At 34.3% G+C, this 26,695-nt stretch overlaps 1 pseudogene; it reads left to right on the top strand.

Moving 5' to 3' along the window:
- Nucleotides 1–4,107: 4,107 nt before the first annotated feature.
- The window catches only part of LOC143236204 (TNF receptor-associated factor 4-like), a 59,116-nt pseudogene continuing 36,528 nt past the window's right edge, over nucleotides 4,108–26,695 (top strand).

The following is a 26,695-nucleotide window of genomic DNA, read 5'->3' as shown; positions in this document are numbered from 1 at the left end:
TTACAACACCCATTGACTATTGGAAGAACAACTTCTGTGGTAAATAAAGAATTAGAAAAAGATATTATTTCAGTGATAAATCATATTTGTTAATAAATAAGTACTCCAACAACAGATGACGCTGTTAACATTCTTTTTCCAAGATTTCAGGGTTAAAGTTTTATTTGTAGCAAAAACGTTGTCCGTCTTAGAAACAATATTTGCTATGTTCAAATGATTTTAAAACCGGTATGCTATAAACAATATATATATGCTATATTTTCTGCTTACATTTCGAATACTAAACCATTAACATGAAGACTGTCAAGATACCAATACTGTGCCATCCATTGAGTGCCACAGCGTCGAACGCCCTATTCACCTGATGACGTTTTTGAAAGATTTCCTCTTCCCAACAAATTGTTTTTATATAAGTTTATAATGAACCCGTCTAGTTTCTTATATGTTGTTATTCTGTGTCTGTCCATGCATTATATAATTAAAGACAACATCCTACGACCTTCCAATATTACACTAGCGGACTCCCAGGGGTTCGGGAACCCCAGGATGGAAACCACTTCTACCTTCTAACGTAATAAACAGGACCGTGGCAAGTGAAGTTATTCTACTGTGGCTTGCACGTACAATGCAACTAAAAGACTTTAATTATGAATTAAAAATTAATTGTTTTTCCCTCTATAGCTGTAAGTGTAATACTTGGGAGAAGAGGGGTAAGAGTGACAAATATAAGAGTTTGTTGTAACACGATCATATGAGGAAAATATGCAGAAACGCAATTTTGTACTTAATAGAAACCAGTTTCAACAGAAATACTAATTTCTTTTAATGTCTTTTAGGTTATAACGATGTTTCTCGTACAAAATATTTAAATATACATTGTGGTAACAAGATACATTTAGGGTTATTACCTTTGAAACGAAAAAAAAAAGAGAAAGAAACAAAGCCTTCATTCCTCCCTTCCCTGAAGAGGGAACTATGAAACCTCTATAGACGGTTCAAACAGTGAATTAAAGGACTAAATAAATAACACACTGCACTAATATAATACGACATCTGTAAGTTTTCAGATTTACAAAGCTGAAATTAGAGTTTGGATTCCCCTCGAAAATACAGCAGATAGCACTTTATGGCGTGGCTGTAAGAAAAACACACAAGGACAGCAACTTATATTAGCATATTTACAAGCACTCTAGCAAATACTAACCAAAGAGACACCTGTTATATTTTCAGTATTGTTTTTCTGGTAACTGGAAAATACGTTTAAAAAAGTAAAATCGGTTAAGCTTGTTAAAAAATTAGCAGTTAAGAACCATTGATTACTTATAATACAGACTGTGGTAACCCTAAGCACAGCTTACTTACAAATTACCTGAGCACTGCGGTAGAGTTTAATTTCCATGGTGTCAAATACACAGCTGATTACAGTGGTAATGGAAAGGGCCAAGTTACATTTAGTTTTCATTGTGTCCAATGTATAGCTGCTTACAGTGGTTATGGAAAGTGCCAACTAACGGAAGAATAAACAAACGATGTAGCGATTCATATGGTATGAACTAGCTTCCGTTTGGGAAGAGAGGTACTACAGTTCAGTATCATCACTAGCCATCCCCAAATTATGAAACTCGCAGCAACAGGAGGTTCACAGCTCAACCAAGGACAGTCCGTCTTACTGCTGTTGTTTAAACTGCAAGTGTCTCATCCACTACATTCATGGAAACATTTTTCCTACTTTCTGAAGAACTGTGTAAGTCTGGAATCTTGAGAGAAAACAGTGAATCACGGAAATGGGTTGAGGGAAGGGAAATAATGGTTCTTTGATGACGTCATCGATTAGATCGACTGAATGTTATTAAATATTTTCAATATACGATGAAGAAACAGCGAAACATAAAGGATTTGTTAAAATTAGAAGTCTTATCCTTGGGCCTTATATAATGACTGGGTTAACTCAGAAAGCTAATGGCTTGCTTCTCTTTATATGATTATAACTGACTTTAAAAGTTGTGACAACTTTAAAATACTAGTACTACTCAGAAAAGCTATTTGGTTGTTTCTGTTTATATGATTATAGCTGATTTTAAGGGTTGTGCCAACTTTAAACTAACTACTAGCGTTACTCGTTAAAGCTATTTGATTGTTTCTGTTTATTTTATTGTAACTAACTGTGAGCGTTGTGCCAAATTTAAACTACTAGCATCGGAAGTCTTTTAAACTTGACTTATTTCTATTTCTGTCATGAAATATTTTTATTTGTGTTTTCACTTTCTTTCCACTTGCCACATACATCGGTATTTTTATTTTCCATGCCTTTGTTAATTATATTTGTAGTAGATTTATATATCAGTTTGCCTCTTGGGGTTCAGCTAAAGCTTAAAAGCTTGTGACGCTATAATTCGAGGTTCCACACATGCTACGGAGACAGAAACATAAATGGTTCGTAAAAATTAGAAGTCTTATCCCTTATATAATGATTGGGTTAACTTAGAAAAGCTAATGGCTTGCTGCTCTTTATTTGATTATGACTGACTTTAAAAGCTGTGACAACTTTAAACTACCAGCACTACTCAGAAAAGCTATTTGCCTGTTTCTGTTTATATGATTATAACTTATTTTAAGTGTTGTGCCAATTTTAAACTAGTAGCATTATTAAGAAAAATTACTTGCTTGTTTTTCTTTATACAATTATAACTGATTTTAAAGGATGTACCAACTTTAAACAACTAGCATTATTTAGATAAAGCTATTTGCTTGTTTCTGTTAATAATATTATTACTGACTTTAGGGGTTGTGCCAACTTTAAACTATTAGCATTACTCAGAAACGCTATTTGCTTCTTTCTGTTTATTTGATTGTATCTGATCTTAAAGGTTGTGCAAAATTTAAACTACTAGCATCGGAAGTTTTTTTAAACTTGACATTTAGCAACTCTGTATATTTATCTGTAACAAATGTCGTAGGCTATAATAGGTGAAGAAACGAACATCCTGTCAATCAATTCTTATTTCTGTGATGAAATATTTTTGTGTTTTCACTTTCTTTCTACTTGCCACATATACAGATATTTTTATTTTCCATGCCTTTATTAATTACATTTGTAGTAGATTTATATATCAGTTTGCCTCTAGAGGTTCAGCTATAGCTTAAAAGTTCATGACGCTATAATTCGAGGTTCTACACATGCTACGGAGACAGTAAATGCAGAGTATTTTGCAGCTTTGTGCTGAAACAAATCAAACAGGTATATACCGACCAGTCTGTCCAATTTACAATGTTACGTCATCGAATGTAACTAGTTCTAATACAAAGTGAGTGTACTTAGTTTTTAATCATGTTAGGCTAACATTATTGTTCCCCGCTGGGACGGTAAGACATTGGATTTACATCGCTAAAATCAGAGGTTCAATTCTCCTGGGTGGATGCAGCAGATAGCCTGCTGTTGCTTTGCTATAAGAAAACACGTTCACTAAATTAATTCTCCAGTAGTTAAATCAAACAGTTTGAGACTGCAATTTACAACCGTTTTCATGTTAATTGGCTATTTATGGGGCAGTGTTTTGATACTTGAGGACTAACTTCGCCTTATAATTACTAGTGATGTAAGTTCAATTAGTAGCACGTAGCTACAGATTCGAGCTAAAATAAGGGACCGTTTTAGCGCCTGTGTATTTGGTTCATGACATATTCCGGTCCATACGATAGTGCAATGCTTTAACAGGTAACTTTATCATTGAGGGTTTATATGACACGTCTCTACCAGGAAGAAAGTTTGCATCGAGAGAATGTTAAATCATGTTGAGCCAAATAACAAAACTTTTTGAAAAAGAGAGCGTTCAGTGTTTTCCATGAAAGTAGAAGATTTCTTACAACAGAGCGTTTAGAACAATAGCATACAGGGCTTCAAAACTACAATGTGATCCAAACATCCTCATCTGTAAAGTGTAGGCTATGGATACAAAAGAGAAGCTTTTGACCCAAAACAAGTCATTGCGATAAAACTGGGCACATCTCATGGTACATTTAACAAGTGAATAAGCCAGGATTTGAAGCTTATAAACGTACAATAGTTCCAGTTATACCTCTGTATCAGTTATTATTTTCACGAGAAGGATGGCAGAGAAACTAAGATCACAAGAAGTACCTGTGATACCTCCCGTGAGAATACAATGACATATTGTGCATTTAACAGGCTTAATCGTGGCTTTTTGGGTTGACGTCCATGGATCGTTTCTTCAAGCTGTGTGGTTTAAAAGTAGTTTCGCATGACCATAGTAATCAGACTTCGGAAAAACGGCGATGAAATAAAAGTTCCAGGAGCAGCATGAGATGTAAAATGACCTTTTTGTAAAATGCGATTAAATTCTATCATGTAGTTGCAAAATGTATTGGTGTATACTTGTTAAGTCTTCCTGTTTATATTTTACCTATCACGTGACTTAGAGATCCGGCAAAGTATTCATGTAACTGTAATTTCCTTTTACGTCATAACTTAGCTCTCAGGTTTTGTTACGATCTCATAATATACATTATAAGAAATTATTATTATTCATTCTTTCTTTTTATACTTTCTTCTGGAATATTAATAACTGATTGACATGACGCAATCAGTTTTCGATATCAGTGATTTGTGTGTACTACAAAGACAAGAGCAAACTTTCGGTAATGATGTTATAACAAACTTTCCTTCTGGCTGCAGCTAACTGTAGTGATTATTCTTAACTCATTCTTCTATATTAGATAACTATTCCGTTCTCTGTTACTAGCGGACTTCAGATTTTATATTAATGACATTGCTATATATTTTCTACATAAGATCAAACTTTAATTGTAAACCCATGTAATCTTATGATTTATTACCTTAATCTCTTAATGATATCCTTTCTGCTCATTATTTCTGGCTGCGAGACTCGTTTAGATACTAAAATTGAGATCACTATAGGTCACAATAAAACTTTAACACCTTGAAGGGTTTTTTTCGTCTCTAAACCAGACTACCCTTCGTCTCTCAAACAACAACAGAAAACAAACAAACAATTTGAGCCAAGAATACTACGCGGTCTTTTTCTTCAGATGTGACTATGTTTTTTGGTTGTTTTTTTCTGCAGCTAACAGTGAATTAGAGTTAAAATATTATATTAATTTGCGTTACAGGTGTACCCAGATTCAAACACAGAGGATACGGTGATGGGTTCGCTAGTTTACTGTATACATAAGAAGGGTTGTAAGTGGGTTGTTTATTTTGAATTTGGCACAAAGCTACTCAAGGGCTATCTGTGCTAGCCGTCCCTAATTTAGCAGCGTAAGACTAGAGGGAAGGCAGCTAGTCATCACTACCCACCGCCAACTCTTGGGCTACTCTTTTACCAACGAATAGTGGGTTGACTGTCACATTATAACGCCCCCACATCTGAAAGGGCGAACATTTTTAGTGCGACAAGGATATAAGTGGATGGACGAACTTATTACAGGTAAGGCCTGGTGAGAAAAAAAATTCATTTCTAGACTTATCGATTTCATTTGTTCACTTAAAATATGAAGTAAAAAGAAGTCATTGTAATAACTTAGGAACTTTACATCAAAACATTTTCTTGTTTTAAGATGTTCCATTAAAAAAAATCAAAACATTTTCAAGATGTTATGTTAAAAAATTTAAGAAGTTTGCAAAAAATGTTCGTCTATTATTCAATAGCTTAACAACAACTTTTTAGATGACTGGTCAAGAGGCAAACAAAAATATTTTAATGGAATAGTTACAGTGAGTGTTAAAACGTTTCAAATAATTGGTCAAGAGCTTTGCGAAAACATTCCAACTGATTGGTCAAAATGCAAGTTAACATATTTTCAATGATTTATTAAGGGACGTGTAAAAATGTTTTAAATGATTGGTTAATAGATGTTAAAAGGTCATAAACAGGTGACTTTTACCTATTAATCACAGTTCAATTTTATTTTGTTCTTCAAGCTTCGAATCTTAATATCGCTCGCAATCGGTGAAAGGAGAATTATAATTATATATGCAACAAAATTTTTACTTTTTCATGTTCCTGGGCTGAAAGTGTTATTTCCCAATTGCTTATGTCTCAAGTATATGAAAAAAAACCCTATTTTTCTCTTAAAACGTTTTTTGTTATCTGGGTAAAGAAATTTTCAAATTTACCCATTTCCAGAACATTTTAGGTAACTGAGTAGCCGATAGAGAATTTTCCGATTGTTTGTAATAAAGCGCAAAGCTTCACAGGGCAGCAAAACTCGGTTTATAGTGTTGAAAGTCCGCAGACATACCACTGTGTTACTGGTGGTTTGCAAATTGGAGTCTCGCCTCAAAAGGAGGGATATAAGGCCACAAGAATTACGACAAAGGACGATTTAGAACAAGTACAGTAATTTCCTATCACTTTGTACGTGTGTGTAGAGATAGTTGAATCGCAACCTAAAATATTTTCACAGTTGCGAGGTGGGCGTTGGTAACCCCTACTTTATGTTATCGTTTCTTTATCTACCAACATCAAATATATTTGAGAAATGTTGTCTTTCTTTGCAATTAGTTTTATTTTGAATGAAAATCGTAAACCTGTCGAACTTTATGGAGAGAGGGAGTAAAGGTGTAACTGACAAATTGTATTGAATGGTATCTTTGGCCCATCTACGCTCTTCTGTCGTCTATATGTGGGGTTAGTAAATGTTTTTAAAAAATCGTTATGATTCAGTTTTTCTGTTGGAGCGGTTCAACTGTTTTACATAACTGTTTGAAAACGTACTGCTGGTACGGTTATGCTAATATAAAAAAATTGGTGTAGGTGGTTTAAAGTTTCATATTGTAATATATTCTTGTACTTGTTTATAGCTGCGGCATAGTGGCTCATAGAATTGTTATGAGTTTTTTTTTCTTTAAGTACACACTTTTAGATTACAAACGTCTATTTCTTTAGCGCTTTTAGACCTAGTTATAGCCGTGGCTGTTGAGGATTCCCTTTTGTTTTGTTACGTATATCTGTGCATTTTACATGGTTTTAGTATTTTATGTAATTCACACATTCTTCATCTGGTAGTCATTACTGGTAAAAAAAAATACATGTTACTATTTCATGTTTAGGTGTTCTTCATCTTTCGTTTACTTTCCAATTGGCTCGGCATGGCCAAGCGTGTTAAGGCGTGAGACTCGTAATCTGAGGGTCGCGGGTTCGCATCCCCGTCGCGCCAAACATGCTCGCCCTTTCAGCCGTGGGGGCGTTATAATGTGACGGTCAATCCCAATATTCGTTGGTAAAAGAGTAGCCCAAGAGTTGGCGGTGGGTGGTGATGACCAGCTGCCTTCTCTCTAGTCTTACACTACTAAATTAGGGACGGCTAGCACAGATAGCACTCGAGTAGCTTGGTGCGAAATTCATGCTGGGGTTCCACTTGCCTTGGTAGTTGCTCTCCATCTTCGTAATGTCTTGGTGGAATCTTTCTCCGTGCTCATCACTCACTGCTTTGGAGGAAAGATGTTGAGGTGGGAATGGAGAAAATGAATTTTGAGTGACATTCGGCATCCCATATCATCATAAGTCTTTAGCAACTTCTCAATACAGGCTTGGTAATTTGGTACGCGTGTGTTACCAAGGAAGCCACTACAGACTGACTTAAATGCTTCCCATGCTCTCAGTTCCTTTAAGGTAAAAAGCTCCTCAAAATCAGTATCCTTCAGCACTTCTCGGATTTGAGGTCCGACAAAGATGCCCTCTTTGAGCTTAGCAGCACTGAGACCTGGGAACACAGTAGACAAGTGTTGGAAGGCAGCACCATTTTTGTCCATGGCCTTCACGAAATTCTTCATCAAACCAAGCTTGATGTGAAGAGGAGGAAGAAGCACCTTCTTCATGTCAACCAGAGGATTCTCCTTGACGCTGTGTTTGCCAGGAACGAAAGTGCTTCTAGACCCCCAGTCTTTCTGCTTGTAATGCTGGAATACAGCTCGACTATCCCAGAGACAGAGAAAGCAACAGTACTTTGTGAAGCCCGCTTGCATACCCATAAGAAGACCAATGACCTTGAGGTCCCCACACAGACTCCACTGGTACTGGTTGTACTTAACAGCTTCTAAAAGAAGCTCCATATTGTCATAGGACTCCTTTAGATGGACAGAGTGTGCAGTGGGAATGCTGAGATATTTATTCCCGTTGTGCAGAAGCACAGCGTTGAGACTTCGCTTGGAAGAGTCTATGAAAAGACGCCAGTTTGAAGGATTATGTGGCAAACCAAGGAAAGTGAACAAGCCAGGTACATTTGTGCAGTAGCACAACTTGTTTTCCATGTCGAAAAATGAAGCAAGGTCTTTGTTCCGATTCCTGAAACTGGTGATCTTTACATCTTCTTGCGTGATCCAGTGTGGCTCGTTGCCACTTGTTCCTGAATAAGAAGAGTCAATATCTTCGGAAGAGATTCACTTGGCAGAATCTTCCCTTGGAGGCATTTCTTCATCTGATGAGGAAAGAAGATCCTTATTTACTGGAGGTGTTGGGACAGGAAGATCATCTGAATGGGGAACGGGTCTCATAGCAGATGGAAGGTTGGGATATTTGATCTTTTTTCTAGAAGATGCATTGAAACCAGTTATATTTGTTAGACAAAAATAACAATCATCTGCATGGCTTCGTGGCTCTCTCCAAACCATCGGGACTGCAAAGTGGAAAGCCGCTTTCTTGCCATTAAACCAAGCAGTTAGTCCATTGTAGCAGGGTTTACAACAGATGTGTGGAGCCCAAGATTTGTCCTGATCACCAATTTTACAGTCAAAATAATGAAAGTAGGCAGTTCTGAGGAGGGAAGTGATGGTTCGACGCTGTGCAACTGTCGTGAAGTCCCCACACACGTAGCAGAAAGAATTGGCCTTGTTGAGGCATCCTCGGTGTTTTGACGAGCTTGAAGCCATTGGAGAATCTGAAAAAAAAACAAAGTAAAATTAAATCATATGTAAGGCAATAATAATTATGTGCGTCGTTGGAAATTGTAACACAAATATATACCCAAAAGATTGTGTAACACAATTGTCGAGGGACACTAACCTCCTGCGCTGACTGCCAGTGCACCACTGGCTGTTGATTGAGACGTGTTGGCTACGCTTAACTGCCAAAATCCGTCTTGATATATAGCTATATATATATATATAATGTAATGCTATCACTTACATTTATTGCATAATAACTAAAAAAGAAGACATAAGTCACACAATATTAGAAATTAACCCTGAATGCATATACGCCTCTATGTACAGTATGTGTACAAAATGTACAGTATGCATATCTAAAAAACTAGAGGTGATGAGTAAATCTGAATTCAGCACCCCCAAATTAGGTTAAAACAGCTATTTTTGTGCTTGCCTCAATTTCTTTGTAAACCAGTGTTATGTAACGATACATATTATGCTCTCATTAGTCGATTGTTTGAAACGCTATACTTAGTTATAAAATGATGTGTTGTAACTATTATTAATTTCAGTGGTTTATGTTTTTTCTTATTGTGATGCATATCCGGGCATCCGGAAGTTGTTATCAAGTCACATATTCAGAAGAAAGTAGCTTCTTAACGATTTCCAGACATCCTGTTTTATATTAATACCTGTTCGAACTCGTCTTTTCTTTGATATTGTTTCTTTAATATACAATTTTGAAATGTTTAAGTAAAGAGATGTGGCTTTCATCGAATCGTTGCTCTTTTTTTTCACCAAGGGCCATTTAAATACGTGTAAATACGATGCGATCTCTTGCACCAATCAGTGCGCAGCTATGATTCCCAGGTTGCTGATGGAAGACTATCTGTTATAATCGTAGTCTAATCGGAGGACCAGTTGTAAATTCTGCCACAGGGAGTACAGTGGGGAGATATTGGAGGTAAGTTGCTCGTAGTTCGTTGTGCTGACTGTTTTTTTTTTATTTTTAAAGTTCGTTCCTTGATGTGACAGCGCAATGACTTCGAATTTACAACACTAAAATCTGGGATTCGATTCCTTCTGGTGGACACATCAGATAGCTAATTGAGACATTTTAAAGCTCTTGAACGGGTTATATCACTGAGAATGTGTAATACATTTTAACGTTTGTTTTTGTAAATCTTAAAGCTTCAAAATGGGGTATCTGGGGTCTTGTCCACGCAAATATCGAAACCAGATTTTTCGTTTCCTAAACCCTCGACGTAACTCATTGTGATGTTTACTCATTACCAAACTGACTTTTATTTCTGATATAAGCAGATAGTTTGTTTTATATCCACTCATTATTTCAGTTGGCTTAGAAATGTTACAAGCTCTGAATTTTGAAGTGCACAATATTGTTAAAGATACAGATCACAATTAGTAAAATACTAAATGATATTTTTTTATCAGATAACTAAACATATGGTGTTTAAGGCTACACTGTTGTATATAACCATTTGTGTTAAGGACAAGTCTCAGATTTATTATGTTACGTACGTTACGTATTACGATTTCAAATAACCGGAAATTTAATTTTAATTCAAAAGTTAATAAATGTTAATATGTATCAACCATATGATATTTGCGAACAATATTTATACACACAGTTTTCTTTTTTAACACAAATATGTTTTGATATATAAACAAAAACACAATACAGTTCATAGTAAGGGTTATTAGTAACAGTTATTATAAATGATGATTTATTTACAAGGGTTTTACAAACTTACAAACAATACTGAGTCTTATAACTGGTATAGAACTGAATATTTTATTGACGATCTCGGTTCACGACAAGCAAATTAATTCTGAGTTGATATTGTGACACCTCCCTTAAGCAAGCTAGCTTGATTGGCGTCACCGCTGACTTTTATTTGAAAGAAACATTCAATATACTTGTAGAAATACTAACATCCGAAGTTAATTCACTGAAGTTAAACGGTTTGTTCGAAATCTATAAACACTCCGGGTCAAAATTCTATTGTTTTCTGATTAATAGTCGTAAATTACAATTGTAGCTTCAGAGGCCTAGAGCACACTGATTGTAACTGTAATTTTCTATTATTGTATCTCGGCTAGCTGCTTTCACACAAATCATAAGGAATTTCCCGAAGGTTCAAGAATGTTCAAAAACACGCTAACGTTTTCATGAACCACATATTATTGATTGCTGCTCTCCAGAATCTTCTTAAAATTTAAAAAATGGACAGAACTTGCGCAATACGCGTCCAGCCATATACTTGACATGCTTTAAACAACGATACTGAGACAAACAAAGGTACTAAAACAAATGTACAAAAGTAAATCTGTTACACCTCCTGCCTTAGACAATTAAAAATTGGTGTTAGACAATTTTTTAGTCAGATGTTACATAAATATACACATTGATAAAAATATATTAAATACAATACATTTTCAAAGAATTAAACAATTTCAAAAATCATGACAATATATAACACAATTAATACAAATAACCTAATGATAATAAAATTCCATAGCACTTGAAAGTGATTAAACACAAATGCTATTTTTGCTAGCTTAGCATAATCAATAGTTGAATGACTGCGGTGTTCTTTAAAAAACTGATATAGACTTCAAAGGAGTAACAGAAATTTTCTTGTCGGGGTTTCCATCCAATTGATATATATGACAGATTTCACAAAGGTGAGAAACATCTTGCCTGATTTTTGGCCAAAAGAAATGTCTATAATTTTGTCACATATATTATTAAAACCTCCGTGACCTCTTATGGGGAGTTCATAGACAACTTTGATTTGCTTTGCAAACAACTATTTAGTAAACTATAGCCTAGTCCTCTGAAGCTGGCACGTCTGATGGTCTCCATTGCTCATAAGTGCACGATTTTGGAAAAAAATAATCGTTCGTAACTTTATCCAGTTCATTTTTTAGGACTGAATATTTAAATAGTAATAAAATATTTGGATCCTCTTCCAGCTCGATGATTAGTTTACATCGACTCGTCACAATCTCGTAAACTTATAATTCTTTCGGTTTAGCTCTTTATCACTAGCTCTGCACTCGACTCGTAATCTGTGGGTTGCAGGTTGGAATTCCGGTTGCACCGAGCATACTCGCCCTTTCAGCCGTAGGAGCGTTATAATGTGACGGTCAATCTCACTTTTCCTTGATGAAAGAGTAGCCCAAGAGTCACCGGTGGGTGATGATGACTCGTTGCTTTCCCTCTAGTCTCACACTGCTAAATTAGGGACGGCTAGCGCAGAGAGCCCTCGTGTAGTTTCGCGCGAAATTGAAAACAAAACAATAAATCGATTTCAAGTGAACAAAAATGAATATTTATCGTAATTATTAAAACATAAATTTTATCATCTACATCTATATTCGGGTAAGTTTGTTTATTGGCTCTAAATTAATCAATAACAGGATTGAAGAATAATTGCATTGACTGAATCACAGCTCTCAACTTAATGTGGTTTAGGCAATGTAGCGTTATTATAATCTAGTTTTTGTTTTTTTAAGCTGATAAAATTTTAAGTTTGTTTGTTCTTTTAAACAATATATACTTCTTGTTTTGACATATTTTTGCAAAGTTATGTGAGAGTGTGTTCGCGTACCCATCTTTGATTTTGATATTATGTACTAATAGAAAGAAAGACAGGCAACCAACACCACCTAATGTCAACTCTTCGACGACTGTTCATTCATTTAGCCTACACTTGATGAACTTAGCCCAGGATCTATTTCACTTCTAACGTCTAATCTATTTCCCTTCACCAGAATAAAGTCGTTATTTACTGGACATAAAATAAGTCACACTCAGAAGGCTTGAAATATCAAGAGGTCTACCAGCTTTTTCAATGTTTCTGTTTTTATCAGAAACCCAAAGCTCACTTTTGCACCATCATCCAACACTGAAAGAGCTGGGCTAACTAATAAAATATTTGGTGCAACTATTTGCTGTGATCTTTTCCAGCCAGTAATCAGGTCGAACTTGAGCTCCATCAGTTTTAGGAGCACTTTTAATAACTTCTGCCACTTGTTGCTGGTTATCCTGGACCTTCCAGTTCAATAGTTAGTATTGTCACGACCGTGCTTTTCACTATTGAGAAAATCTTGTTGGGCATTTCCTACCCTCTTTAAGACTGCTTTTTTATATGGTCTTAAACTTTTGACCAGCTAGTATTTAGGCTAATTTCATAGTGTTTTTCTCTTTTCTTACTTTCATCTTTCGAAGTTCTACTCCGCAAAATGCATATTTTTTCTCTATGTTTATTGGCCAGCAGTGTATGAGAAACACTTTATGTTTTGCTTACATGATGCCCAGAATTAGGCATTAGTTTATCTCTCAAACAAAGTTTGATGTAGTTCGACCCCCTTAGACCCATTCGTACCCCAAGCACATTTTCGTTCAATTTGGTGTTTTTTGTTACATATTCGAGCAATCTTTTCCTTCATTCAATATTTTGTTAATTTTAATTGTGAGATGTCAATGAGAGAAGAGTGGCCCGAAATTATCGAAATATATGTCAATGATGACAATTTGTTGTCTACATATGAGAAAATTGATATAAATAAATTTCATATTTTGTATTAATAAATCACATATTGTATACTAATGGTACTCAGTCTTTCTTACAGTTTATCTGTACACTGCTATGAGAAGCCAGTATGCTAACCTTTCAACATCTAAATCATAGCTTCAAAGTTATGATCATTAAACATAGGCGGAGTCAGTAAAGACCCCAGGTATACTGAAAGGTGCATATTTTAACGTGTTATGATGAAGGTTACGTAGCTACGCCAGTTGTGATAATTTATATTGATTATATGGGTTTGTATTAATTATTCGATAAGAAAAGAATAAAGAAATATTCAATTCATTTACAGAAATAAAACAAAATAGTCGTAGTGCAACAATTAAGTATGATGTAGAAATGGCAGCGTGGCGATAGGTCTTAGGGCTTCCAATGTTAAAAGTCGTTGTATCTGCCTGTGGTGTGCAGAACACATATATATTCACTGTGTAATTTAGCGTTTAACCACAAAAAAAACCCACCAAAACTGCTGAGCTTCACGTTTATCGCATCCATTGTTCACCGGTAAACCTAAATTGACAAATATATCTACTTTATTTGCTTGAAGGTAGGCACAAAGCTAAAGAATAAACAATCAGTGCTCTGCCTACCAGCGGTATCGAAACCTGGTTTCTAGCGAGTCAAGTTCGCAGATATATCGCTGTGCCACTGGGGAGTGGGGCTATTACATCTACAGACATTATACTTGTATGATAGTTTTGTATCTTTGTTTTCTTATGGAAGGAGAAAGGCGAACAAATGTCGTTTGTACTTGTATTTACCAAATGGCAACATATGCAAAGCAACTGCGAAGCTTTACGTTCAGAAAGCATGATGTAGGGAAATTGGCACTTATATAGGTAGCTATATTTTATTCTGCGCCACGTGTTAAATAACGAAAATGTGAATATTATTTTGGAGCAACGCCAAGTGACACACAAACAATTTAATTACAACGCTCAGTAGTTATCGCTTAATTTTGGAATACGTTATTTCGTGTATTTTCTACGTGGGTGGAGAAGGCGTAACATTTTCTCTTCATTTCTGTCTAAATCATTTAAATCCTAATCCGGTAAGTGGGCAACTGCAGTGTTGTTTTTCTTTGCATGAGTTTATTTTATTTTGATAATACGATTGTCAAAATGCCTTATTTTCTAGGCTACTGTTGCTAAAGGCTTGTTTGTTATCTTACTGAAGAAGAAGGTCAGTTCTGTTTTAACAGGATGCGAGTAGACGTTCTTTTAATTATTTTCCACGAAGCATTGCTACAAAGAATAAAATAAGAAGTAAGTTTGTATTTTATGTTTTAATTTATATATTAGGTTCTAGTTTTACCACTGAAAAGCACAAAACTTGTAAAAGGAAAAGGAAACGGAAATCTGATTAACAGTAGTGTTTTAACACCAAAGTAGCGGTTCCAAATGTGACTCGTCTAAATTAGTTAACGAAATTACAATGACAGTGAGAGAACTACTAGCATGAAAAGGTAGAGCTTTATAAAGCAGCAAAACTGAACTAACAGTAGGAGATCGCACTCCTTCAGAGTGGCGAAAAAAAAAAGGTGACATGAATTGACAGTAGGAGAGTAGGTAAACAGAACTTGTTGAAAAAAGTGAGAGAAAAAACACTTCAAGTGATGAGAAATAAATGTGAAAATTCTATAAATACTCCAACAGCACAGGAACGTTTGATTAGTTGTGTCATGATTTTCTTGTATGTGTTTCACTTTAGTATGTAGTGCACAGCTAGGAATAATTAAGGTGAAGTTAATAAGATACATTATTAAGTAGTAATTTTAATGCAAACTTGCTAACTTGACTGAAGGATTGTAATAGATTTTACCATAATATTCAGTTTACGTAGTTGAGAATTTTTCTAATTTTGAGAAGTTATTGCTTTTCTGTTTTTAAATCTGGCCCGGCATGGCCAAGTGGTTAAGACACTCGATTCGTAATCTGAGGTCGCAGGTTCGAATTCCCGTTGCACTAAACATGCTCGCTTTTTCAGACGTGGGGTGTTATAATATGAAGGTCAATCTTACAATTCGTTGCTAAAAGAGTAGCTCAAGGTGGGTGGTGATGACTAGCTGTCTTCCTTCTGGTCTTACGCTGAAAAAGTAGGTACCAGCGCAGATAGCCCTCAAGTAGCTTTTACCGAAATTTAAAACAAACTAAACAGACTTTTACGTCTGTACTAATTTGGTGACAAAGAAAGGCTGATTATGAATTTATAAGCTTATGATTGAAAACAAACTAATTTGACTACAGATACTGTAAAGTAGTTTATATGATACTAAAGAAGAATTGAAGGATAAAAATATATTGTATCATAAAGAAATAAACATAACTATTATTGGACGTAATAAAGATAATAGAGGAAGAAAAGTGACCGGAGTTAAGACAAGTGTTTCATGTCACTCCTCTGATGGGCGTTTTGCTAGGATGTCATGAAAGGAAGAGGTGACAGAATTTACAGTTTAATGTGGAAGATAATTTTATGAAAACAAAAGCAGAACAAGTAAATTATAATACGTTGTCGTTATATATGATTATACATTATTGCAACAAAAAACAACCTGTTTAAAACACTTCACAGATATAGTTTCTACATAAATTTAATTTATCATAAAATACTGAGCTAGACATATATAGATCAGTAATTTACAATCTAAAATATGTTTGTGAATAATTTATTGGTGTTTGTTTGTCCAAAGCTACACGAGGTCTATTTGCGCTAGCCGTCCCTAATTTAGTTGTGTAAGACAAGACTGTTTGTTTTGTTTTGAATTTTGTGCAAAGCTTCTCGAAGGCTATCTGCGCTAGCCGTATCTAATTTAGCAGTGTAATGCTAGATTGAAGGTTTCTCTTAACAAACAAATATTGGGATTGATCGTCACATTATAACGGCACCACGGCTGAAAGGTCGAGCATCCTTAGTGTGACGAAGATTCAAACCCGAGATCCTCGGATTACGATTCAAGTGCCCTAATCAACTGGCAATGCTAGGCCTAAGAGAGACAAAAAGAGTATTATTATTGGACAGCTGCAGTCAGTACGCTGTAGGCCAAGGAAGCTATATTTGTGATTAACGTCTATTAATCGGAAAACTACACAATTTCTTCAGCAACATTTATATACATTTCGAACATTACAAACCATTTAACTTCAGTGAATAACTTCGGACGTCACTGTTTCTACGAGGGCATTAAATATATTCGGTGGAATAGGTGTGAAATAGGTGTGAGGCTAGCCGAGAAAAGGCATTGTTAAGTTACGAGAAGTGTAATGAAACCAACTCAGAATTAATTTATTCGTCGCAGACATGGGCCATTGATAAAAGATCTTGTTCTAGACTAGGATATAAGACTCGGTATAGTTTGTAAGCTTGTAAAACTCTTGTATATAAAAAATCATTTGTAATAATTGTTAGTAATAACCGTTATTATAAATATTATTATTTGTATATTAAAATACATTTGTGTGTAAAGAGGAAATTGTGTGTACAAAGCTTGTTGGCAATAACATAAATTTGATACTTATAAGCATTTAATTAACTGTTAAGCTCAAATTAAAATTCCCGTTATTTAAAATAGTAACACATGACATTTTTTAACAGGTCTGTATATCGGTACAATTCTCGTGATAAAAAATTTGCAGAAAGGCTAGTCAATACTTATGAAAGAAGAAGCATTACGTCAACAGTTTTTGAAACATTTTTCTGACAGCATACCAACCAAATGTTTTATTTGGAACACTGTAGTACTAGAACTGAATTGTTCCAAGTTTTTGGATTATATACAATTACACTGTGTTTCCTCCTAACTTTGTTTCATTAAAAAGTTTTGAAAGTAAAATTATGATGTTCACTCATAAACCCAAGATGGCAGGGACAAAGTTATATTTTGATGGAGGAAAAATATCGAAGGTTCGTAATTGATAATGTAGTTGGTAAACATCTAGAGTACAATTCTGTAAGTAGTTGGGCAATATGAGAATACTAAAAGATAAAAAAAATTACAATGGACAATTAGGAGTGCAGTTCATGAAGTCACGCAAACACGTTATGATTGTAAATTTATTTATATAATTTCTTTTGAAATTTCGAATTATACTGTAAATAATTTTAAAAACTTGAACTACAATATATTTTTGATGGTAAGTTCATTGACATACATTACTAATAAAACTATTTACTTTAAACTTTTAATATAATGCTGCAAGATGTCGTGACATGCACAGTTTAATTCTCCTGTAAACGTGAGGTTCATACTTATTTATTGTGTAAGTGCACCATTTGGTTTACGCAAGATTCGTGAATAACTTTACATATTGTTCACATATGTATGTACGACTACACACGTATATCACCTGTACACATTTTTATGTACTCCAGTTAAATATTACAAACTGTTTTAAGAACATATACCACATAAAAAATAGTAGTGCTTAATATGTTGGGAAGCACCAAGAAATAACAGTTATATCCACTGCGACAATGATATTCTTATCGTATTTTCAAATAAAAGAGAAAAAATGTGAGACAGTTTAATGAATACTTAAACCGGTGGAAATATTGTACAGTTTACCATACTATACGAAACAGGCAATGAATTACACGGTTAAGTTAGTTAACTACTCAAGATAAATTCTTTTCACATTCAGCTCTGTCACTTAAAACAATACCAGCTGTGGTTGAACTTTTTTTATCTCATTATTCCTCTTCTTGCTGAAATAGTGCACTATAATAAAGTCACCAACCATATACTGAACAATAAAAAACAATTTGAACCAATTTTTCAAATAAACATAACTGAGACAAACACAAGACCTGTCACAAATTATGAAAACACGTTACTAACAAAAGAAATATCCCTACAAGAACTACTTGAAGCAATAAAAATTAAATCACCAGGTGAAGATGAAATACAAGCCATCCTTCTAAAAAAGGGCACTCCGAAATTGTTTGACCACCTAAAAACACTTTTTTAATCTATCTCTATTCTCACGATACAACCCAGTTTCTTGGAAGCTCGCTAATATATCAATGTTCCATAAGGAAGGAAAGCCATCAAATAAACCTAATAGCTACCGACCAATCAGCCTGACCAACTGTATAGGCAAAATTCTCGAAAGAATAATCAGTTATAGACCCTCCACATTCTTGGAGATAACATCAAAATTACCAAAAGAACAAAATGGATTCAGAAAATTTAGAGAAACGACAGATCACTTAATTAGATTAACCAAAACTATAATAAATAGCTTTAATAAAAAGAATGCACTGTCGCTTGCTTCCTTTATATCGAGAAAGCATTCGACACTGTATGGCATGATGGTCTAAGGTTCCGAATGATTGAAATGGGACTACCGCGTTGAATAATGCGTTTGCTATTTAACATTTTGGAAAATAGAAAGGGTAGAGTGAATGTTGAGGGTACCTTTTCTGAGTACTTTACTCCAGAAGCAGGTGTCTCTCAGGGAGGGGGTGGTTAGTCCTATACTCTTCATCATGTATGTAAACAATATGCCATTGAAGGATCCTAATCATGGATTCTCTTCACAGTTCGCTGATGATGTGGCAGTCTGGAAAAGTGCCGCAACACCAACAATAGCAGCCACCAACATACAACCAGAACTAAACAGAATAAGTGAATACTGTCAAAAATATAGAATAAAAATAAACATAGCAAAAACACAACGCTAGTCTTTACGAAATTGACAAAACACAAAAACAACAGCCAGAAGTATATATGAATGGTACACTATTTCCGGCTGCCCCATCGGCATAATTTTTAGGTCTAACCTACGATTCAAAATTAATTTCGATTAATCATGTCAACGAAATTAAAAATAAAGTCTGGCGAAGAACTAACTATGCTAGGAGTCTAACTAGTAAAAACAGTGGAGCATCTACAGATAACATACTAAAAATCTACAAGACATATATTAGATCAGTAATATATATGCAGCTCCAGCATGGATAACTGTAAGCAATAAAATAAATAAAACCAAACTACAAACAATCCAAAACACACTCCTTACAACAGTATACAGAGTTCCAAGAACTATATTATCTCAATTCATACACAAATCTTCGAACATACTAACCATACCAGATAGACTTCTACATAGTACAATAACGTACTTCGATAAAAATTGGATGAAAAACGAATTACTATGCGAACTAGATAGATACCTGATAAAGCTGGTCCTAAACATCTCTCTCCAGTCAATTTATATTTTATACATAAAAATAAAGAAATAAAAATAATTGTTTGTTTGTTTTTTGAATTTCGCTACTTGAGGGCTATCTGTGCTAGCCGTCCCTAATTTAGTAGTGTAAGACTAGAGGGATGTTTGTTTGTTTGTTTTTTTAAATTTCGCACAAAGCTACTCGAGGGCTATCTGTGCCAGCCGTCCTAATTTAGCAGTGTAAGACTAGAGGGAAGGCAGCTAGTCATCACCACCCACCGCCAACTCTTGGGCTACACTTTTACCAACGAATAGTGGGATTGACCGTCACATTATAACGCTTTCACGGCTGAAAGGGCGAGCATGTTTGGCGCGACGGGGATGCAAACCCGCGACCCTCAGATTACAGGTCGCACGCCTTAACACGCTTGGCCATGCCGGGCCCAATAAAAATAATAAAAATTAATTAAAAAATGCCACCAACAAGCTTGACATTCTGCTGATAGAGCAAAATAACCATATATGTACCACAATACATGCACATTGCCCTGAAAAGTATCAGAATAATATTCAGTTCACACTGACCTAAGAATAGAATAAATACAAATTTCAATACTGCAAGACCACATAAGTACGGGCAGGAGGAAGAGGTCAAAGAGAACCTGACCCTCCAGGGTATGAACATATTTTACCCAAACAACGAAAGAGAAAGAGAATAATATAATATTATATGCGAAATATAATATGCGAATATCCACGTAATATGCGAAAGGTGAAATTTGGATGGAAAATGGATACAAATACGACGTTATTAATAAAATGAACATGTGTAAACTGTCGATAATATCAAGGTTCAAAAATCGTTTTAATTATATTTATTACATTATAAATAGCTACTACATATTATAATCAAAGTTGAAAGTTATCCTTATAAATGTAGACTACCTATAGATTATATGATTTGGAATATTTGAGAGTCATGTTTCTCATAGACAAAGTAAATATTATTAGGTTTATTGCGATTGTAGATTCCTTGTTAGGCATCTCTTTCAGTGTTGTCGAAATAAAAAATGTGTTTAGTCCAAATTAATTCCCATATAGAATCTTATATTGATGAAAAATATACTTCATATTTTGAGCCTGCAACTTTTAAAATTACAACTAGGTTCCTTGTAGACATTGTTATGAGCTGTATTTTAAGTCTGTAATTTGTTGTTTCCTGGAAGTGGCTGCAGGTTTTATTCGTGACCAAGAAATCGAAAAGTTTGACAAGCTAGGCTTAAAACACCTGTAAAGTTCTAAACGATTTGATGTTAAATTTTCTCGTAAATTCGAGAGTAAATTATAATCACGAAATATTTGAGAATATTGTAGAGTTTTTTTAAAAGAGTAGAATTATTTTCATGTTAATTAAGGTTTATCACTCAGTGTCCACCCTATTTAATCGTGAATGTAATTTGCAAATCGCCAGGCATGGCCACGTATGTTAAAGCGTTGGACTCGTAATCCGAGGTTCGCGGGTTCGAAAATTGGATGAAAACGGAATTACTATGCGAACTAGATAGGTACCTGATACATGATGAAGCTAGTCCTAAACATCTCGTTCGACTTGTAATCCGACTGTCGCTGGTTCGAATTTCGGTTGCACCAAACAGGCTGGCCCTTTCAGCCGTGAGGGTGTTATAAAGTGACGGTCAATCCCACTTTGCGTTGGTAAAAGAGTAGCCCAAGAGTTGGCGGTGGGTGGTGATGACTAGCTGCCTTCCTTCTAGTCTTACATTGGTAAATTAGAGACGGCTAGCGCAGATAGCCTTCGAGGAGCTTTGCGCGACGTTCAAAACAAACAAACATTTGCAAATAAAAGGAAGTCTGCAAAAAGTTTAAAGAAGAAATAAATTAATATGCTGTCATTTACTTGATCTGTTCTTCTGATTAGATTCGCCAGATAATTTAAAAGATCTTGTCTACGAAATAATAAAGTTACAACAATATTATATAGAGATGGGCATACTTTAAAGATATATACAGTTTTATTGTCCGTGCTTTATAGAATCAACATATATTAGGGTTAAAGTGTTTAACACTTGTACAGCCAAGCCAACAAGACAAAGTCTAAAGATCTGTTCTCTAAATACTTTTATACGATTTCATAAAATTCAGTTACATGTTATTTGTTGACTCCTTACACATTTTCTATTGGAATTATGTTATTTTGCAAATTACGATCTGGTGTGTATATTCAACAATAATTTCACTTATTTTTTAGATCTTTATCACCTGTAAGTGCTTACGCTTATAATGAACTGTATCGGAGTTGGTTGTATACTGATAGCAGCTACAGGAGAAGGTTTCTACGGCCTCGTCGTTCAACTCATTGACGAAATAAATATAGAGAACATTATTGGCTTTACCAATCTTTACCGACTTTTTATATTGTTGCAAGTTGTACTACTCAGTAATTCACGGATGTTGTACGACAGAAAAACAATGTTAATTTTACTCCTTCGTGGTATTTTCGGCTCCTTAGCTTTGTTTCTGCAGACTTACTCGTACACTCTACTGCCGATAGGAGATGCAGCTTCGTTGTATTTCTGTAGCCCTTTGTATACAATGCTCTTCAGTATTTGTCTCTTGAAGCATCGTTGTAAGCCTGCGAACGTCCTCGCTGTTTTGTTGTGTTTGTTTGGAGTCGTATTACTTTACAAACCAGCCTTTTTGTTTACAGACGAAACAAACAATGCAGACGAGTTTTCAAAATCTAGACTTTTTGGCGCCATGATTGCAACATGTGGTGCTTTATCTGATGCCTTCATATTTGTGTGTAGCAATTCTCTATCTAAAGTACATTACACTGTGATCTCTTTTACACAGCTCTGTGCACAACAGTTCCCTGGACTTTGTTACTTGTGATGAGAGGTGTACCTACAAATTTCTGGGAATGTTCGAATAACAATTTATACTTGGTTTTATTGGCAATTTGTGGTGTAGTAATTCTGCTAACTTTAAATCGAGGGTTACAACTAATCAGTCCAAAACCAGCGAGTATAATTTTTTCATTAGCAATTCCGCTAAGTTTCCTTATTCAAGTTTTCATAAAAGGTAACCCAATAACCCTAATGTCTGTATTTGGTGCTATGGCGATCTTTACATCAGTATCAATTTCCATTTGTTTTGGATGTACCTGTTTTCTAAAACCTTGAATCTTCTTACATTTAAACTAAAATTAAAAAGGGACTTACATTTAATTTAAAAATTTTAAAATCATGTTTTTAATTTATTAGTTTTCAAATTCTACTTGTTTGATAATGTTAAAAAGGTGCTTTATGTTAACCGAAGTTGTAGTTAATAGTGTTGAGGTGTAACTTTTTGACTACTGCATGAAGAAAAAAAACTAATTCTTTATTGTTTATATTCCATTGAAATCTCTAACAAAAAAGTTAAAGTAATTTTAAATTGTAGAACTGGAATACAATTATAATACTTTAGTTTCCTAAATATTCACGCTTCAAGACGCTCAGCTTCTGTCATTATGATGGTAAAGAATACAATATGGTTAAGTCTCGAATTTATAATTCATGAAATTACATTTGAATATCACGAATTTGGTAATATCCTAATATAATGTTTCAGTTTCACAATGCATTCCAAATCATGTTTCTTGTTGTTCCTAGATGTATTAATAACCATGTTTCAGTAATCCACTGAACATATATTGTAGAATTAGCCTGATAAGAAGTTTAAAGTATGCGCTAATTTGTAAAATAGTATATTAGTATACACTGGTTTGTCAACATTACAATTCAATATAATTTATCTTCCTAACGAAGTACTTAACTTCATATAATCATTTGTTAACATTAACCCAAATTATGATATTTAACATTGTATTAACAAGAAGTGAATCCAGTTCTCGTATGTCAAAAATATCTACAATCTGACTTAATTTTTATATACTATTATGAGCAAGATACTTTTTAACTGATCAAAATATCGAGACGAACCACGCAGCAAAAAAAAACACAAAAAAACTTAGACATAGGCTATGGAATTCAACCAAAGCCAGAACATATTGGGTTCAAACTAAATATAATTCAATTCATGTGTTGGGTATCATGGATTTTTATTTATAAGTTTCGTTATTCATATTTATCCTGGTTTATCACTGGTATTTTGTATTTCTACTCACTTTGGCATTATATTGAACTCTCTTTGTAGTTTTCTTTTTTTTAATCGAATTATTTTGAGTCGAGCTTTTACAACTTCTAGTAATTTATCTTTGTTCACTTTGGTTGCACTGGGTAAAGATAATAAATTAACAAATAAACGGTTGAATAAACTTGATTTTTAGGTCGTTTAAGAGGAGTGTAATAAACTAATATGAGAGTTGTAGAATTCCTACAATCAATTGTTCCTTCTATGCCTTTCATAAAATGCTTAGAAATTTCTTTCCTATGGTTTCCTATTTGAGTTCACGTTTTCTACACCATACTAAAAATTCTAGTCTTTTTAGTGGTTTCATTAAACACTAACTACACATCCCTAGTGGTATATATACACACTATCTACTACATATACGTTGCTGAGATTTCATCGGTTTTCTTTAACTTCTGGACATCTACATGCATTTAACGAACTCATATGACTGTTGGAATTCGAGAACGAGAGAGAGTATAGTTACAGGAGATGAAGACTATGGCAAATATAATGACACCCACACTGTTGGCACGATACTCTACTACCTAAATACGATCCAGGGAAAGAAACCCAAGGTCATACCAACTTGTACAATTTTCTCTGTTAACCTTCATCTTCAGTTTTATCTGTACCCTATAGGAGTGATAGTTCAGGAACAGGGTCAAGCAGTTATAAGATAGTTACGATGTAAGGTTATTTGTAAGAGATTCGTGTGATAAAGTTGAACACAATGTGAAAACGGTAAAGATCTGGGAGAAAAAATTTCAGGGCTTTAATCTTTCAAGAATAAAGATTTGAGAAAGAAAAAAAGCTAAGTTTTAGAAAATGTTTAATTTTCAACTATAAAACACTTACTGGTTAAAACAGTTAAACTTTTTACTGTCAACTCATTTATAATTTAATAAATTATATATTAAATTATTTATATATAAATAAATCAAATAACTCAAAGGTACGAGAACAGCTTGATAAGCTTTTTCGTATTGTTGAGCTTCCAACATTTCATTATTTTGAGTGAAATGCATTTCGGTCAATTTCTATATATATCTGGATTTAGTTAAATATGTTTTAGTTAGTTTGAGTATATCATGTAAAAGGTTATGACAATCAATTTTAGGGTGTGAAAATATAAAAATTAGTTGGACAATCAAAATAAATATTTTTATTTGAAATAATTTTAAAGGATATGTAATACCTTCTTCTGCTAAAGGCAATTTTTTAGATTCTAGCTTTTGAAGTTTATATAGCTTTTTGTATACTAAAGATTCAGCATACTGTAAGTTACCCTTCACACTGGACTCACATGCTAATTAGTTATCTCAGGGAAGGGTAAAGATGTTGATTTTATATTTATGTAAATTGTCGTAGAAGATAATTGCGTGATGTGCTGATATCATGAGAGAATGATGTTTATAAGTGGCACCAGATGGCATAGGCGGATATGACGTCAGAAACGATGACGTTGCGAAGTGGAATCTGAAGCATATTAAGTACACCATAGATATCTCAACGTGTATCAACATGTGATCAATGGCTGGGTTTAATCTAAATTCTAAATTAGATTAAATTAATTCTAAAATTAATACTAATAAAACTCTTCATGAATTCATCAACTCTTATATTTCCTGAAAAGGACACGTATTTAACATTAACATGCAACTGTTCGAGTGTTATTGTTTCACTAATTCGTCTTTATGCTATCCATATAACTATGATCTTGCCCAAATATTTCATTTTATCCGTGTTACATGACGCAAAATTTCATTATAATATACTTTTGTTCGCTTTCTATTTAATTAGAAACCGTAAATTGAGTATTTACCTTTAGAACTGAAATATTATCACTAATAGTGAAACAATTAGGTTATAAAATACATGACTGTCTTTCACACTCGGTCTCACAAAACATGCCCCCCATTTCAGCCGTGGGGGCGTTATACTGTGATTATACGTTGGTAAAAGAGTAGCCCAATAGTTAGCGGGGGGTGACGACTAGCTGCCTTCCCTCTAGACTTATACTGCTAATTTAAGGACTGCTAGCGCCGATAGCCCTCGTGTTGCTTAGGGGGAAAAACAAAAACAAACAAACAATCCTCACATAGATTTTGAAACTGATAGAGAAACATAACTCATCTTTTCACTCTAGCAATTATGTATACCAGTGTTATGTAAGTTTCATATATCAACCTCCCTTTAATCATAGCCTAATATACTTGTTATTTGAATATATTTAATGAAAAATCTTAGTATTGAGTATAACATTGTTACGTATTACAATTTAACTCGGACGAGACCCCGATTCATTATGTTATTTTAATTTAAAAGTTAACTGATTTTTGATATGATTTACGATATTTGCCAAAAAAGATTGATAAACACAATTTTCTTTCTTGACAAAAATATATAAACAAGGATACAATTTATAATAATGGTTGCTGCAAATAATGGTGTATATACGGGAGTTTTACAAACGATACAGAGTCTTCTATCAGGTCTGGAACTGAATCTTTTATCGACGTTTATGCTATGGAGAGCGAATTAATTCTACGTTGATACACAGATACACTTCTCTTGACGGTAAAGCTAGTCTGGTCTCACGTAATTGCCCCCCAGTGGCTCAGCGGTATGTCTGCAGACCGGGTTTCGATACTCGTGATAGGCAGAGCACAAATAGCCCATTGTGCAGCTTTGTGCTTAACTCAAAATAACAACTCACGTAATTTTTTTCATAGCTGAAGTTATACTGAATCATGTGTTAGCAAAAATTCAAGATAAACTAGTTTAAAAAAAAGTTTAATAAAATTAAAATA

Source organism: Tachypleus tridentatus, chromosome 13, assembly GCF_004210375.1.
Source record: "Tachypleus tridentatus isolate NWPU-2018 chromosome 13, ASM421037v1, whole genome shotgun sequence".
Taxonomy (NCBI): domain Eukaryota; kingdom Metazoa; phylum Arthropoda; class Merostomata; order Xiphosura; family Limulidae; genus Tachypleus; species Tachypleus tridentatus.
Note: the sequence above shows the minus strand (reverse complement) of the source record. Positions and strands in the feature narration are given on the sequence as shown.